Genomic DNA, 17,575 nt, shown 5'->3' on the forward strand with positions numbered 1-17,575 from the left:
TCTTCAAAATACGTTTGAATTAAAATAATATTTTTCCAGAGTTTATTCCTCTTTGCTTTTTCTACTGAACAGTGCTATTAAGTTCATCTTTTTCCATCTTTACAAGCAGAGAGATTGTTATGATAAAGAGTTGCAAGGCAGTTCTAATTAAATCTCACATAACTATACTCAAGTAGTAATATCCAGAACCTGTGGTCAACATAGCCTACAAAATACATTTAAAGCCTTTGGAATATTTCAGTTTATATGGACTACAATGGAAACCTCTCTAGCAAACAGATTTAACCTAATGTAGTACCAGAATATATTTGAACAAGAAGAGGAAAACATGAACATTTCATCCACTCTGAAAAAGTGTCCTTATTAAAGACCTCATCTGGGAAACATGAGAGCAGCTCCATTTTCCCCTTTGTTTATATTTATTTCAGATTTGGCAAGCACACAAAAGGTCAGATATCATTCTGGGGTATCAGTAAAAACCATTAATAATAGTGGAAGACTACTGGTTTTATTTGCAATATGGCACAGCTTGGTGGCTGACAAAGGGAGACGCATTTCTGTACATTGCAGCAGAAAAAAACAGCTAGTATGACTTTGCATGTAACATATAGGAAAATGGACACTCTGCACAGGTCTGAGATGCATGAAATCAGTGGCAATGGGAGCACACCTGTAAGTCAGAGGGCAGTGTTGATATAGATTTTTTCAGGAACATTGATGACAGCAATAAAGCTTTTCCTTTCTTGCTTTACATTTCAACAGGAATTCACCCTTTTACTGTTCAGGATTGTGCAACGAATTGTTTGTTATAAGGCCTGCTGGAGTCTTTGTGTGGTGCCAGGAGTTGGACTTGATGATCTTTGTGGGTCCCTTCTAACTCGGTATATTTTATGATTCTATGATTCTATGGTGATGATTTTTTATTTTTATTTTTGTACCTAGAGTTCTAAGACCAGGCTGAAATGAGAAATCTGTTAAATCACATCCCTTTTTATTACTAATTTTAAAAGAAATGACATATATTTGTGATTCCCTGTCTGAATGGCCTCGTCAGTCTAACCTTTGCATGTGGTGTTGTCAATAAGTTAGCATTCTAGACAAGGCACTGCAGTAGCAGCTAGGCTGTCCAAACACCAGTAGCTCCTTTGGAATTATTTATAGAACAGTTATTTTGAGGCCTAGTAGAGTACTTTGTAAAATATGATGGTGATACACAGGACCTAGCATGCAGCCAACTACTCCAATAACAAAGATAATGCTATCATGAAGCTGAAAGAAATGAAGAACAAAAAGAATTTGTATTATCCTTCCTCGTATCCCAGTACAACAAATAGAGCTGTCCCAAGCAGTCCCTGTCCATACTACGATTTAGACATTTTCTTTTTGTTTAACATGTATTCATACTGAGATGCCTTTCCGAGCTACCAGGATACACGCAGTTGATGCTTGTTAATGACAGGATGCAATTTTTATTATTATTGTTCTGTAATACAGAATATGTCTAACCATGTTTTGTTTATTATTCATAATACACAATGAGCAAAAACACCAAAATGGCTCTTTTGGAGACTTCCCATGCTAGGCTGCAAATGTGTATTAACAATAGTACACATTTCTGTGTTATGGTTTCATAAAATGCATTTGCATAATATGAAATCATAATCCCAAATGTGCCGTAAAAAGCCTATGAAAAATAGTTACTTCTCATCTACTACACAATGCTTAATTTTAATCTTCACTATCTCAGATGTGGATTGGTTGTTAGGGATTTTTTTCTGATGGGAAAGAGGCCTAGCCCATCCCATGGAATTTAGTCCTAAAATGAACCAATTGAACAAGAATCTTTTGTAAAATGGAAAAGATAGTTTGCTAGTAATTTGCATGCACACTTCATTTAATATACCTCTAGGCTGAGATGTTACTTCCAATATCAAACCAGAGACTGAAATAAACAGGAAATGCTGGCAGGTCTGGCTGCACAGTACTCAAGGGACCTATGCATGCAAAAACGTGCAAAGGGAGTGGAGCAGAAATGAGCTCAGAGTAGAAGTCAGGAGTGCTAGGAAGACATCCTTTGGGCTCAGAGGGAACCTTTGTAAGTATGTGATGCTTTCACATTCTACTGTCCAATGAATCCCAAGACAGTTTTCTCCCAGTTTGATTGCAGAGATGGGTAAGTCTGTTTTAGTGTTACTTCCATTTAACTGCAGGCACTCACAGGAAAAGATTGACTGACAAGTCATAACTCTTAGGTGTTGTAACTAAGGCTGTGTGCATGTCACAGCTACAATTCTGCAAGAGGAAACAACCATTTCTACTTTTCTTCTTTATAAAAAAGCTTCAGTTCACACTTTGATTGGCTACTGTGGTATTTATTTAGACAATTTGCTTTCGAGCTGCATATTCCAATGATTAATGGTTATAATTAGCATTTTACTAATGGAAAATAAATTTAACAGGAATGTGTGTGTACTGTTACTTTCCCCCTTTTAGCTCAAATGATCACATTTGCATTTTTATCAATAAAAATCTATGAGTTTTCTTTTTGCTATGCCAAATAAACAGTCTTAATTATGTTTAAGTCTCCAGTCTTTCAACAGATATTGTCTGGTACCCTGCTGTATCTACACCTGTCTATTGCACCTTGCCAGCTCTGAAGTTCTCTTCCCTTCATCAAGCATCATTTCTTGGTATGTGGAAAATCTTTGTACTCAGTGATCCACGAGAAGTTCTGAGCTCTGACTCCTCTAAGGGCTAAGTGGCTTTGTTCAGACATTTAGCTCATTGCAGATGGATGTATATGGAATCATTGGGATGTTCTGTTTGATGAGGTAAAGGGCAGAAAAGAGTCTTCATACTGTGATTATCATTAACATTTTTATAGAAGGAGATAGCTTGAAAGCAAAGAGAGGTGAAAATCTTCAGGAAAATAAATATGAACCTACTTGTTTGCTGGACACTTCCACTGATTTATAGTGCTACAGAAAAATGCACCTTGTATGGCTGCTAAGAATCACAGCTTGTCAAGTCACAATCCACTACTCCTGATTTTAGCTGAGAATGAAAACAGTAAAATAAACTCTCCCTACAACAAAGAATGCAAGAGAGAGTTATTCTGTTCATTCACCTGCCCTTTAGATCAACACAGACAGCTAATTCAGGTGAATCTATCTACATTTGCCATTGCCAGTGCACACAAAACATACAGAATTCACAGAAAGGAGCACAATTCCACCTCTTTAAGTGTCATTGTATTATAGCTTATTTACCGGGAAGGTGGCATTTTCAGACATATCTGTTAATGCCATGCTGTGGCTCTTAGTAATCAACGAATAAGAAAGTCAGGAGAAAGGGAAAAATCACTGTATTTGAACAGCAATTGGTTTTACGACGAGTTTGTTTTTGCTGGACTCCAGAGCTCTACAAAGCCATTTTCTGAGAAGGTCCACTATCATCTTCTTGTCATATACAGCAGTTTATGGAAAGAGAGTAATTTCCAGGCCTGGAAATGGCAGGAAGACTTACTTATTTAACCCAAATCAACAATGGCTATGTTTTTAAAGGCCCCCAGAATTTCTTTCATCAGTTGTCTTGTTTGGGGATGGATTAAGACAGACACTGCCCCAGCTCCATGAGCATTCAGTCACATTGAAGTTTCATCCAGATCTTCACAGCTGAGAAGTGGCACATATGAACTGAGCAGCACCAAAGAAGTGGCATCAGCCAGAGCTTGCAGAGAGCCTGGAGTGATATTCAAAAGAAGTGGGACATTTCTGTCTTTCAGTAGAAGGGAACTTGTGCTATTGCCCAGGGTGAGAAAGGACAGGATAAGATATCACAGATGCCACCTCTAGCTGCGATTACTGGGCAAAACTCCACTACCTGAGCTATGCCTGGAAACACTGCCAGACAAAACTATTGCTCCCAAACAACACTTACAAATACTTATTCAAAGGATGGTATTCTGTACAACTACCACTCCAAAGAGGAGACAGAGCTACCGAGGGGAAGGAGGAGGGAAGGTACTACCCTTCATCCAGATAACTTTAATCTCATTCCGAAGTTGCCTTGGGAGAAAGAACTGGGGGAAGAGCATGCAATAAAAATGTGATTTTAAAAAGTTTTGGAAAGCCTGGGGGAGAAAAGTAGTTCTTTTTCAGTCATGCTGTTGTTGACATCAGGAATGGGATCTATTTTAATCAAGGCTACTCACCTGATTCTTTATCCTTGTATAGTCAGCAATCCCTTTGTATATGTAAGAACTTTGGGGTTCGTTCAGAAGGAGTATAAGATTGGGCTGGAATGGAAAGCAGTGTATTTTTATGGATCGGATCATACATCTAAGAAACAGTGAAATTTGTGTATTTTATTTATTTGTGTATTTTATATTAAGTCATCTGACTTGGAGCCAAATGTGTTTCACATAATGTTTCCACCACTATTTATTAAAGGTGTTTTTTTTTTTTCTCTCCAATGGTGGTAAAGCTGCAGCAATGTGGGTAATTCTGACCTGCCTTATCAACATGCAGCTATTCTGAAGTCAACAGAGCTTAAAGCAAAGTAGAATTTGGCTCAAGAGTGGACAAGAGTGTTGTGCTTTTAAACCTGATGTGCTTCAAACATATTGCCAGCAGATTTTAGAGTTTGAAAAACCGGTCTCCATTTTTTGCACATAAAAACTGTGGGAGCAATTAATGGTATTTCAACTCCTAACTCCCTAGTTAGTAGGCACAATCAGGTAGTTACACATCTAAGTAGCAATAACCATGAGCGCAAAATTGCTGGCACTAAAGGGATTTTTAAAATAATAATCAAGCCATGAAAATATGTGACAAAGACCCAAAAGGAGGGAGATGATTAAAAATGGCAGACAATGAAGAAGAACCACAAAATGGATGAAGTTTTCTGCAATCTCAAGTTCCATTTTTTAATGGCAATAATTTACAAGAATAAACAACAGGTTAACAGCAGGAATGTGAGGCACAGTAGTAAATTTGGGCTTCAAACAGCAAATGAACTTTGTAACAAAGTACAGTTGAAAGGTATATTGCTATTTTTAAATATTAAGCTATTTCTGTAAGGTGTCTTTTTAGGTATGATATAATATTTTTTGCTCATTTAATAGAAATAATAAAAATGAGATACTAAAATGATATCATTAGTTGGAGGAGTAAGAAGAATTTAGAACTCCTACTCTACAAGTTAACAGAAGAACATGCCATCCCAGTCCTGCTGCTCTGCCTGAATATCAGTATGTCACCATTCATGTATTTATTTTTAACTATGTGGAGTGGAAAGCAGTGACCTGTGTTTCTGCTGAGACTGATGTACATGTGAACTCTGCATGCGTATAGTTAAAAACTACTTTATTCCTGGCAAAAATAAATAGCTGGCAGTAACCAGACTCTCCATTGAAAGAATACTATAGGGCTGGATATGGCCCCTGCAATAGTGCAATAAAATGAGATGAGCTTAACACTACCAGATGGTACCCTGTACAGTGCCTGAAATAAAATGGAGAATTAGGGTGCCCTAAGGTGTGCACAGGGAAGGCAATTACATGAAATAAATGGGCCTCAGGCCTAGATGATGCTCAAGTATGCTACACAGGAGACAGATAGTACATCTGGTGAACAGATTTTATCACACACTGGAAAGCTATAAAGCATGCCGTTGAATTTCAGATCTGGGTTTCACAATGACATTTTACCTGTGTTGGTATTCAGTGCTGTTTATTTTTAAAGGTGCTGTAATCTCAATGATGTGTTTTAAAAGCCTTCTTAACATTGTTTTCTGATGTGCCCCATTTTTTGGACAGATTGATGTAACACAATTCTTTTTCATGGACAAAATACAAACTACTTTGGCTGTAGACGATCATGTTTTTATTTAATATATCACATTGCTGATGTGATTTTAGTAATATGGTTATACTTGTCAGCACTCACTGCTTGGGAGAAAGCCAGTATGTTTGTAAAGTTAACTCCCACTTCCCCATTTCACTGCAAGTCTTACTGTCTATAAACCAGCTCAAGTTCCTTCAAGTTTAAAGCAGATATACTAATATACTAGATTATATGAGGAAATTTTCTAAAGTGAATCAGAGGGATATTTTACTTTTATCTCCAGAAGATTTTTTACTTGTTTTTGTAGAATTCCTAATCAATTTGGCATTATGATTTTTTGTTTGTTTGTTTATACTTAATGAGAACAGCATTCAGACTGTTAAAGGTGCTGATGACAGCAACATTCAGTCTCTGGTGCTATGACATTTTTTTTCTTTAATGAGGAAATTTAGAGCTTTCCTTAGCCTTCACTGGTTTTGGCATCTCCCTCCTTATTTCCTCCCCCTTCCACTCTCTCATATAAAGCTATCCAAGAGAATTTAAAAGGTTACCAAACTTACATATAAGGGAAAACTTCAGAGACTGTAAGGTGAATATTCCTGACAGAAAGATCTATGGGCTGTGAAATAATGTCTCTATGGAAATGGTGAAATTTCCATTCCCCTGACACTTTTAAAATTAGAAGAAACAAAGCACTAATACACTCTGAGGATATAATCCTGTTCTGGCCCGCCATGGATGGACTAAATATTTCTGCAAACTAAAGCTCCATAAACCGTTATCGTTCTATTATCATTCATACCTCAGAACTAAAATTTCAGAATGTTAAGGGTTTGACTTCAAACTTGCTTAAACAAGAAAATTTACTGGTGTTACTATACTGGTATAAGTATATCACTGTAGTTATGTCAGTATAATCAGTAGGTCTCACTGCCACCTCTGTTATGAGAGCTGTATTTGGGATATTGTATTCCACTTCTAAAAGCCACAGAAGTACAATAACACCAGCAAGTTTTCTACATAGACAGGTGCTTAAATTCACCTTCCCATTTTCGAAGCAGCTGGGAACCTTTTCATCACTGACTTCTAGTTGGAGGAAAAATGCATAAATGCAGGCATGACATACTAAATTCCCACTGAAGTTTATTGTCAGCTGTGTTTACCACAGAAGGTAGATAGTGATGGCAAAAACAAAGCGCAACTTTGAATTCAGAAAGGTAGCCTCACTTGCAGAATAAGAGACAACAAAACTACCTTGTGTTCAAAGTGCAGATAAACTAATTCCCTGAGTTTCTTGCTTATGTCTAAACAGTCTCAAAATAGGGCCATTTCTAAACTCCTGCTCAACACTTGAATTCTCTTGCTGTTCGTATTGCAAATTACTATCAAAACAGAGCAAAATGATGGGAAAGACCCGTGAGATTTTCTCTGAAGTAAACAAGTTACTTCATCAGAGTCCTTCCCCTTAGAGTATATCTACTGTATGCAATCATATAAGACTTCTGGTCCATAATTTGAAACAAAAGGCAGCAGCATTTTGAGAAGACCACTTGGGAGTTTTCTTAATTGTGGGGAATTTACCACAGTCACTATTGAGAGGAAGCAGGGGTTTGGAATATTTTCATACTTCAATTAAAATTGTGGCACTAACTTGGAGTTTTGGGTATCAGCCTAAGCAAATTTTCAAGGCTTACAAAGGGTTATAAAATATATACAATGACAAGTCATTAAATAGAGCAAAGCAGTTGAGCAATACTCTGTGAACAATCAGAGCTGCCAAATAGTGCCTTTCAACCATCAGTTATTCAAAAGCCCTGCTTGTCCTGCTATGTCTACAGTTCTGTATTTCACCAAGCACCAGTCCTAAATGGCTCTTGAGTGCTGAAAAGAAACAGTTCTTGAACTAAGAAAGAAAGGAAGAGAAGGAGAAAATAAATGTGAGGAGGGGAGAAATAAAAAGGGAAGAGAATGATCCTTGACATGTACAGATATTCTTCTTGGCCAGCTGCATACGTTTGTAAATCTCTCCTCCCGCACACACAGGCCCTAGCCCACAGAGGAGCCTCATCAGCCAGAATTTCTGTTGTGTAGCTTTATTCTGAAAGGAAATAATTATTTTCTAAGTGACGATGACCTCTATTCTACATTGCTACAGCAACAGAAATCATGAAAGAACAAGACCTCCCAGGCAGACAACAGGGGTGAATGTGGTTTCTCTGTAATAGGGTGCCTCTAATACCTGCTCCTGACTCGGCTACAGAGAAGTCCAACTAACGACAGAGGCCAGACCCTCTTCTAGTGGAAATTATATGAGCTTCAATAACTCAGTGATACTATGCAAATTTACAGCTACTAAGGATTTAGTGCTCAGGGCTTTACTCACAGAAATTATGTTCCAACTCACAGAGGGTTAAGGATGGGATTCAGGTGGATATAGGATCCAATTGCCATTGTAGGCTTCTAAGTTCAAAATTTAGATCCTCAGTTGCCCACATGCACACAGTCTCCCAGTCACCAAAAACCAAAGGCACCTCCACTTTCAGGCTGACTTGTATCCAAAGTTCTGGCCATATTCAAAAGAATTCAGTGTTGGCATTGCTCAGCATATTCATACCAGGCCTGTGCCAAAGCCCCTCACGGTCTCCAGCACCAGGATCCCCTCATGCTTCCACAGATTTATGCAAGTGATGTCACACTGTATGTGGTGGACCCTGCTCAAGCAGGAGGAACAGGCGATAGGAATATCTCCATTTTATGCACCCAGTGGTTGCCCTTCAAACCCAGCACGGAAAGCTTTTGTGTCTTCCTGACAGCATTCCATCAGTGGCACACAGCAGGTTTTTGTCTGATTTTAATGTTTTCATCTGTTTAGGTAGCACAAACTGCTCAGCATTCAAGAGCTGAGCTGTAAGGCCTAGACATGACTGATCAGAGATCCTGCTACACTTTTTCTGTTTCTTGAACAGACAGCCCTAGTCAGCTGTGCGTACCAGTGCCAAATTGAGCCTAGAATAGAAGACTGTGCAGGTCATTTTACATTAACGTGTGGGCCTGTGAGATTCAACTGATTAGCGGCTGTTGATAACAGTGCGCACAAAAGAGTATAATGATAACTGCAATTAATTCCTGTAGAAATTAATGCAACTAGTCAAAGAATTTTTTCAGTCATTTTTCATTTACACCTTCTTGGATGTTACAGCTCTGCCAAGAATGCATTTTTTTTTCCTTTAGGTGATTCATATTTTTATGATTTAAATACATTACGGTTCACTCAATGGAAAGGTTGGTGTTCCAACATGCTCATTGCCAAAAGAGTAAGCTCTAAAATAAATTTAGTGCTAAATAAACATTCCATAAGCAGAATATTCACAAATTCACAGATTACTTGTGTTTTAAACATGATGGAACAGTGTAAATAAACAAATTATCAATACCCATCATTAATATGTATTCAAAGAGCACCAATGTTTATTACAAAGAGAAGGCTAACTTTTGGTAAGGTTATGGAAAATTAGAATCTGTTTACTGTGTTACTAATATTTGAAAAGTGTCCTCCAAAGAACTGCAGAACTATCAGTTTGGCACCCACAACATGACAGATAACAGAAATGACTAGAAGTAAAGTGCAGGTAAGTAGACATTGAATTGCCCTGCTCTAATTAATGGGAGAGAAAACTGGACATACTCTTGTTTACTTGGCCACACAGTGCATTACAGGAAAGTACTGCTTTGGAAATATGTTTACGTATTGCTTACAAATCATGATTGACCTACAGAAATGCAATGTGACAATACAGCAAAAAGAAATAAATGTGTATTGGTTGCTTTCTGCGTGATTAATGCTTTTTTCAATCAGACACATACATTTCATTTTATTAAAGATCACAATTCTGATTGCAAGAACTTGATCATAAATAAAGCATGTAAGTGGAAGTTGGATATCTTCTAATATTAATGACAAGAAAAATGGAATTATTGAATAGTCACCTGCAGTTCATACATACATAAGCACATAAAATTATAACTCAAAAGAAGGTATCATCTCAAACTTGGGAGAACAGATTCTGTTTTTTAAATAGCTTAATAATAACAGCAGTACTCTTAAAGAAAATGATTTCTGTCTCCTGTGACAAACAAAGTTATTTGTCAGCTACTTTCTATCTTGTCCTTCTATCTAGGAATTATAAAGTCTATTTTAAAGTTTGGAAACTGGAAAAACAAACAAACAAACAAACAACAACAAAAAAAACCACAAACAAAACACAGAAGAAAGTGGCTGATGAAAAAAGAAACGGCTAAGAACTAACCAAATGGGGTGCTTTGTCCACTAGATCTGGAAAATCCAGTGTATTACTGAAAACAAGTATAGTTCTAGAATAAGTAATTAACATAATGATAAGCAAATGGCATTGAAATGAAGCTAACAGACTTCACATAACACAGTGCAGTGTTGCTGTTAACTACGTAGATAGCATAAGCGTGATTAAAGCACCTAGCAGAACTGCTGAGGAAATTTCCAAAGCAGTACAGGGCTGATTAAAATGGGAAAGAGTAGAAAATCCCCCACTAATGTTTGTGGACAGCAGAAATAATACAGCTGCAGCGTGGAACACATCGGTGGGGAGAGTTTGTTTTTTGAATTCACCAATAGCTTTCATATGACCTGTATGAGGCTGCCTGCCTGCTTAGCCCACGTGGAAAGGAACACCTGAGGAGAAACAACCTGCAGCTCCACCCCCTACATGGCATGCCCAGGGCTGGCTCACATATCCTCAAGCAGCTGTTGTCTCACCAGCGATTTACTCTGTCAAAGCTTCTTCCTATCACCCAACTCTCCCACTCTTTTCACAATTACCACCAGCTCAGCAGCTCACAGGATTATTCCCTCACTCGGTCTATATCAGAAAGAACTGTGTTGTTACAGTCATCCTTTGTTCCTGGTGCGTTTTGATGAAGTGCAGAACTGAGAAGGCATTGCTGGGAGATTCAGAGGGGTAAGCACCATGTAGAAGAAAGCCAAGCAAGCTCTGGGGCCCCTGTGGGAACCCAGTCATCTTGGAGCAAGACAAAGGCCATGGGAGGTCTGAACTGCCTGAACGTCTTGGGCTGGGCTGGGCCGGGCAGCTGCCCAGGCCAGCATGGGACACGTCCTCCAAAGGCCACCCTGCAGACCCAGTGACACTATGAGCCCACCTGGTTAGATGTGTTGCTCACATGAACATCTTTGCAGGAGCTAGACAAACCTATGACTTGTCAAATAAATTCTTTGTAAAATAAATAACAGCACCTGAAAGAATTAAAGGTCTGAATTCTGTTCCCTACTAGTCATGGAACCTCAAATAGAAATTTGTAGAATTTTTAAAGACAAATCTAATGATACTAAAAAAGCCTCCTCCAGACAATGTGAAAACAGCAGTCACACATGCAGTGGGGGGAGTAGATATAAGACAATAGGAGCTACCAAAAAAACCCCCACACATTAAATAATTTTTGTCATCTAAGAAAACAATTAAATGGGAGATGATGCATGCCCCATAATAATGGCAAATGAACTAAAGAGCTCCTTGAAAACCAACTAAATCAACTTCTTATTGTCAAGACTTAGAAAGAATGAATATTCTAAATGAATATTCTAAATATTAAATAAATTACACATAACTAAAACTAAACACAACTAAAAAGCTAAATTACATATAAAAATACAAATGAGCTGTTCATTTAAAATTTATCTCACATTGTCATGAACCCATAAATAATGATTACAATCTAAATATTTCCAATTCCAAAGTTTGGAATTTTTTTCCAAAGTTTGGGAAATATGGAGTGTGATCTTTGTATTTCTGAATGGCTGCTTACATTCCACAGACTAAAGAAGGAAAAGGAGTTAGGCACTTTAAAGTATGCATCGCAGTTTAAAAACAGTATCTCAAAAAATCAAGCAGATAGAATTGAAGCTGACAGAACTTGTCACATTTGCATTTCCCAAAATGAATATATTTTTCTCAGTTTAATTATCTGGATACACATCTTAAATCAAAACCACATCTAAGTCTTGTTTCCAGCAGCAGTCTCTTTCCCTTTGTTTTTGCTGGCAGGACCAGATCCAGCAGCACCTTCCATGGCAGGAGCCACCTCCAGCCCCTGCTTCCAGGCCTCACTGCTTAGCTCCCATGCCAAGCACTATAACCAGGAAGGAGGGAGACTTGCATATATGTCTGTTGCATGTGTGTGTTGTCACACACATACACCAGAAAATATATATTAAGAACGAAACATTTAATATTTTATGTTGTGCCAAAAAAAATGGGGAACAGGTGCATTGATGTGAGCTTCTTCTTCCTGTGCTTCTAGTGAATTGCAAGTAGAATCTCTTCTTTTTCTTATCTTTTTAAACTAAGTTTCCATAGATTTTTTCTTTTTTTCTGCTTTAGATGGCTATCCAGCTGAAACCTAAAATCATTTTCAGTGGCAATTCCAGTGTAAAGAACTCCCTTTTATTCTACTCATAACCCCTATTGCTGCCCTGCCCCATCCTTTCATTTCTGCTGATACAATTGTTGGTAGGGACATTCGGGAATTTGATGAAGTAACTGAGTCTCATTTTAAAACAGTGCTGAAAAAGTACACAAAAACAGTAGACAAAAAATTTAATGTGAATCTGTTTCCTCAGCTGTTTTCTTATACCTCTTTAAAAAGATTTGCATGAAAGCACTTGGAGGGGCAGGTGCAGGTCAGGAAAAACCAGCTGAGGACAGAAACTCTTTAAATATTGCTCTTTAAAACAAAGAATGTGAAACTGCACAGTTAAACTGTATTTATTTAGTTAGTTACAGAAGAAGTAATATAGAGCTTGGGAGGTTAGGTTAAAGTCCTGTTTGTCATTAACTACAAAGCAATGCAAAGAGAGGGTTCAAGTCAATCTTAAGAATGTGCCGCTGATGTTTGAAATGTTTTTGTTAAAGGAACTGCTTGACCACTAATTCAAATAATTACTATTTTTAACATTTTTTGCAGAATCTTGAATGCCTATGGTTCATTTATTTGTTTTAAGAGCTGTAGGTGACTATTCTACTCTACAGTTTTATTAGGTATATTTTCTTGCTATATTACAATAGCATGATTTTGTGCTTTTTTAGTTTGAAGGCTTTTTTTCTAATGCAAAAACTTGCATTATATTGTACTTCAAGGTGAGAGCACAATCTATTATAGTTGTATGGGAAACTTTTGGCAGAGAGCAAAGATTCAAAAAAAAATAAAATCCCTAGAAAACTTTGGTCTACAAAGATCTTCTCCTGCTTCCTCGATTTTCCATAACTCTTTAACTATCATTATAAAAATGCAGTTCAAATGCTGACACATTTTATTCCACAGTAAATTCACAATTTACTCAAATCAAATTCTCAGAGTTTGGCTCCACATAAAACAATATATTTAGCATTTCTACATAATACCAGTCATCAATAGTTACTTAGCTCTTTAGACTTTATTTTTCAAAGTTTAAATCCATATTTTGCCATATTTTTAAATATCTAGTCTTCTTGTAGGAAACTCCATAGGAGTTAACATTTTATTGATTATTGCATCAACGTCTTTTAAAAGGAACAAAAAATCACCAACATTAAATTCCAGTGAAATTTTTAAACTAATGGTGTCCAGACACACAACGTGGTTGAAATTCTCCCAATGACAAAAAATCGTAGATAAAATTGTCTGATATTTAGGAACCTGTAGGATTGCTTCTTTTAAAGGGAGAAGATGATACTATTAAGATATATTGTTCTGGACAGTCATGCTTATGAAAAACTTGTGCAAAATCAGCAGAGTAAGAACACTCTGTTTGCACACATTTTTCTAATCTGGCCTTCACTCAGTTCTCTGCCCCAAGGAGTCCTGTTTTTGTTGTCATTCTTAGTGTCCGCCTGCGTCTTTTGTTGCCTGTTTTGCTTTGCTAAAATATCTGATGATAAAACAATTTCCTAGAATCTGAATTTGAAGTTGGTCATCACTTCTGTCTGTAGGGCTTATTTTTTATCAAGCATTGCTATTTCACTCAAATGTCAGATTCCCTCTTTTTAATCTGTCAATATGCATTGGTTGCGCTTGACTGTCAGTGTCTTTCAGTTTTACATGAGGAGTTGGATGGTTCATAAACTTTTTTTTTTTATTATTTTAAATTCCAATTCAGCTTGTTCCATCTTTCATAAAGGCTAGTGTCCCTGCCTTTGGTTCAAACAAGAAGTCACACTTCCTTTCTCTGTTAATCAAATCTACAAGGATCTTAGATGGAGGTCCAAAGCTATCATAGGGTTTCATATTGCAGTGCATGACAGTAGTTTCAAAGGACTTAAGTTTAAAAAGCAGCTTTTGTTCTCATCCAGGAGAAAATGTGCAGGAAAGAGGTGAGAGAGGTAAAGCCTGGAGTATGAGTATGATTTTTTTTTTTTTTTTTTACCATGGTTGCTTGGAGTTGGAAAACTTATGTTCCACCTTTTGCTCCAATCTGGCTAAGCCTTAAAGCTTAACGCAATACCACATCCCAAATTATATTATAAATATTATTTTATTAGTAGTTGTTGTTTTTGGAGTCTGTATGATGACAGCATTGGTTTTCATTCCAGATTACAACTAAAATAAGAAAAAGAAAAAGGAAGAAAGATTTCCTAACAAGCAATGTCTGTTTATCATCAGTTGCCAAGAAACTGTACAGTAGCTCAGTGAGTTGAAGAGCTTTGTTCTATGGTTTGTGAGTCTGCACCATTACAGGAACTTATGAAACTGGGGATAGGCAGACTTGTAAATTTTCTGTTCTGGAAATTATAATTTCTTTTTAATCTATTTAATACTAAATGTAACACAGAATATTTTTTTCTGACTAAAATCCTTAAAGAAGAATTGAAGTAATAATGTAATCAGAAATTGTTTGCATATCTCCAACATTCCTCCTCCGTTCATACAGCTGACAGCTATGAGGTCTAATTTGCTTGTATACTTATTGAAGTATACAAGAGAGATATGAAGAGAGAGTTCTCCCAGTACTGTGATCAGATGTATATTATAAGCTAATAACTGTAAAGTCATTAGCACTGCTTGTGTATATAAAATTCCTGAGTAGTGTCTACAAAACAATTGTTTCTATATGAGTTTTGTAAATATGAGCTCAAATTAACTCTAAAGTATAATCAGTTTATTGACTGTAAGCAATAATTTACTCAACAAAATCCTTATACACAAAAATGTATAGAAAAAGCAAAGATCTGAACATGGAATCACCATTTGTTCTGGTATTTTCAGTGATCAAACCATTTCTTTAATTCTGTAGAAATAAGGAGGAGGCATGCAGAGTCAAGAACTTTACATTGGCAATGTAATGAGACTTAAATCCCAATCAGCAGCAGAGTTAATCAAAGGAGCATGCTTCATTACAAGTATTCATTATAGTTTTAAATATCTTGCCATGAAATCAAGACTTAACTTTCACAATCTTTCAAAAAAAAGGCTATTCCACTGGAAAAAGTTATGTACCTGCAGATACAGTATCTAAAACTATTCAAATATCTGTTTATAAGGGCTTTCTGAAATTGCTCTGTGATATTTGATGAATAAATATCTAACAATTATTTTCTCCATTGAGAAAATCAATTGAGTCTAGTTATATAATCAGAAGAATAAATAAATAAATAAGAATAAACACAAAACATCTATTTTCCTACTAGATTTATTTAAGTGTTGTCATGGGAGATATACAAAAAAAAAAAAAGAAAAGCAGATGATTGTCAAGCAGTGTCTATTTGAACAAGTGGATTTCATGGTTAGATGTAAGTATCACAAAAAAATTGAGAAACTATCCCTTGCAACCTTCAAGTCTTGAGCGTATTTGTATCTCATCTAACCAAAGTGCTCACATACCTGGCATTTAAGTCAATTCAGAGTTGTGCCTATTCACTCAGTCTGCATACCCTTTAATTCTCCAACACAGCTTCATTAACATCAATAAAAATTGATACCAGTTTAACACTGAGAACAGACTACACCCCTGAAAACATTCATATGCTAAACTGTAGCTTTATTAGTTCAAAAATTTACCTCTCTGGATAAAGACCTGCAATTAAAAACTATGTAATAAAGGCAAAGTTCTGCAAGTCAATAGTCAGGGTTTGGGACTGGCTCACCTGCTAGTGATATCTTACTGTTCTTTTCTTGAATGATGTTTCATCGTATTATATTTAACATTTGTAAAATAGGATAGCGACCTGTGCTCCAAAATTCAAGTACGGAAACCTTCTAGTGTTTTTTCTGGGGCTGGTTCACAATAGTGACCCTACATGTTCTTTGCACATGACTTTATTCACATCTGAGGAGCTGATATCCACTTGTGCCTTCATACCGTATTCAAAAAACAGTCATAGAGAAACTCTCACAGTTCTATATCCTGCACTTCTCTTAGCATGTAAATTTCCCCTGCCCTTGATGTACCATTGATACACTGAAAAAAAATAAAATAGAATAATCAAAGAACATGTTTTGAAGGCTAGGTGAAAATCAGTATCTTATGGTAGGAATCATTCACAAAGAGTTCAGAAACAAGGAAAGCTTTGCTCCAGTAATCTGCCTGCTATGTATCTAGACACACCAGTCTGAAAAAGTGCACACATACATACCCTAGCCTAATATCCAATCTAACTAGAATAACAACAGTGGCTCAATGGAGTCTAAAACAGGAGATCCTGGACAAAGGAAAATGAAGTGCTTATGCAGATGCAAGATGAACATCAGACTTTATATAAAGTTTCTGAAGTCTCAGGATGCACCAAACTATGTCTAAAAATGGGACTCAACATCAGAAGTCCCCTCTTATGGAAGAATTCTTTCAGATTAAGTATGCTTAGACCTACCACTGCATAAAACAGACAGGTGAAATGTAAAATATCTCAGAAAAGGTGGCTTGAATACACACTTCTGACAATCACACGTGCCATACATATGCTGTTGATGTTCCCCGACTGCTCTCTCTGTTACCAAGAGCCTAGGGAGATACGATGCAAATATTCCTCTAGACGGAGTTAATGTAACAAATATTATTATGAAGCAAACATTATATTAACTGATAATAATTCTGGGGCACAAATTTTCAAGCTTTTCTCAAAAAAATATAATTTACACTAGAATTCCCAAAATATGCACGTCTTTTCAAAAAAAGGCATGTCAAGCGTACCTGAAAACAAGTCCATATAGGTTGATAGGTGAGACAGAAAGAGTCTGGAAGAACTTTGCATAGTGACAGGTATTTGGAAATAGTTCTAATAGGTATAATAATGGCCTGATGAAATCATCTCACAAACTCTCCACTCTCCCCATGAAATAGCCAATTGCAAACAGATCAGGATGTCTCCTGATCTGCCTTTTGGGGTCCTTTTGAGACAGACAGTTACTGTCCAACTTGTTTAATAATAACAGAAAACAACTAAGGAACAGATATCATACAACAGGTATATTGTTCATTTAGCGTAAATCAACCATCTCTACAAAATTAGAAGAGAAAGTCAAATGGCTCATGTTCAAACATGAAATTATAATTGCATATAGCAACAGAGCACAAATCCTCATCTACCCAAACTTTTCTAGATTGAAGAGACCTATTTTTAGTCCTTCTTTATTATGCATCTACTAACTTGAAATCTCAAGATTACATACAAATACACAATCTTTAGAATTTTTACCAGTATGGCATT

General features: G+C 36.6%; 1 protein-coding gene across 4 annotated transcripts in view; it reads right to left on the reverse strand.

Annotated features, from left to right (window-relative positions):
• LOC310901464 (uncharacterized protein) overlaps nt 1–17,575 on the reverse strand; it is a 425,578-nt gene that overhangs the window by 241,173 nt on the left and 166,830 nt on the right. The window contains exon 1 of one of the 4 annotated variants that reach the window (XR_014585829.1): nt 4,214–6,349. The exons of the other annotated variants lie outside the window; for them this stretch is intronic. The gene's annotated coding sequence lies outside the window, so the exon portion shown is untranslated. Of the gene's footprint in view, nt 1–4,213; nt 6,350–17,575 lie in introns of those variants that run through there. 4 annotated transcript variants of the gene reach the window in all.

This window comes from Anser anser (assembly GCF_964211835.1).
Source record: "Anser anser genome assembly, chromosome: 6".
Classification (NCBI taxonomy): domain Eukaryota; kingdom Metazoa; phylum Chordata; class Aves; order Anseriformes; family Anatidae; genus Anser; species Anser anser.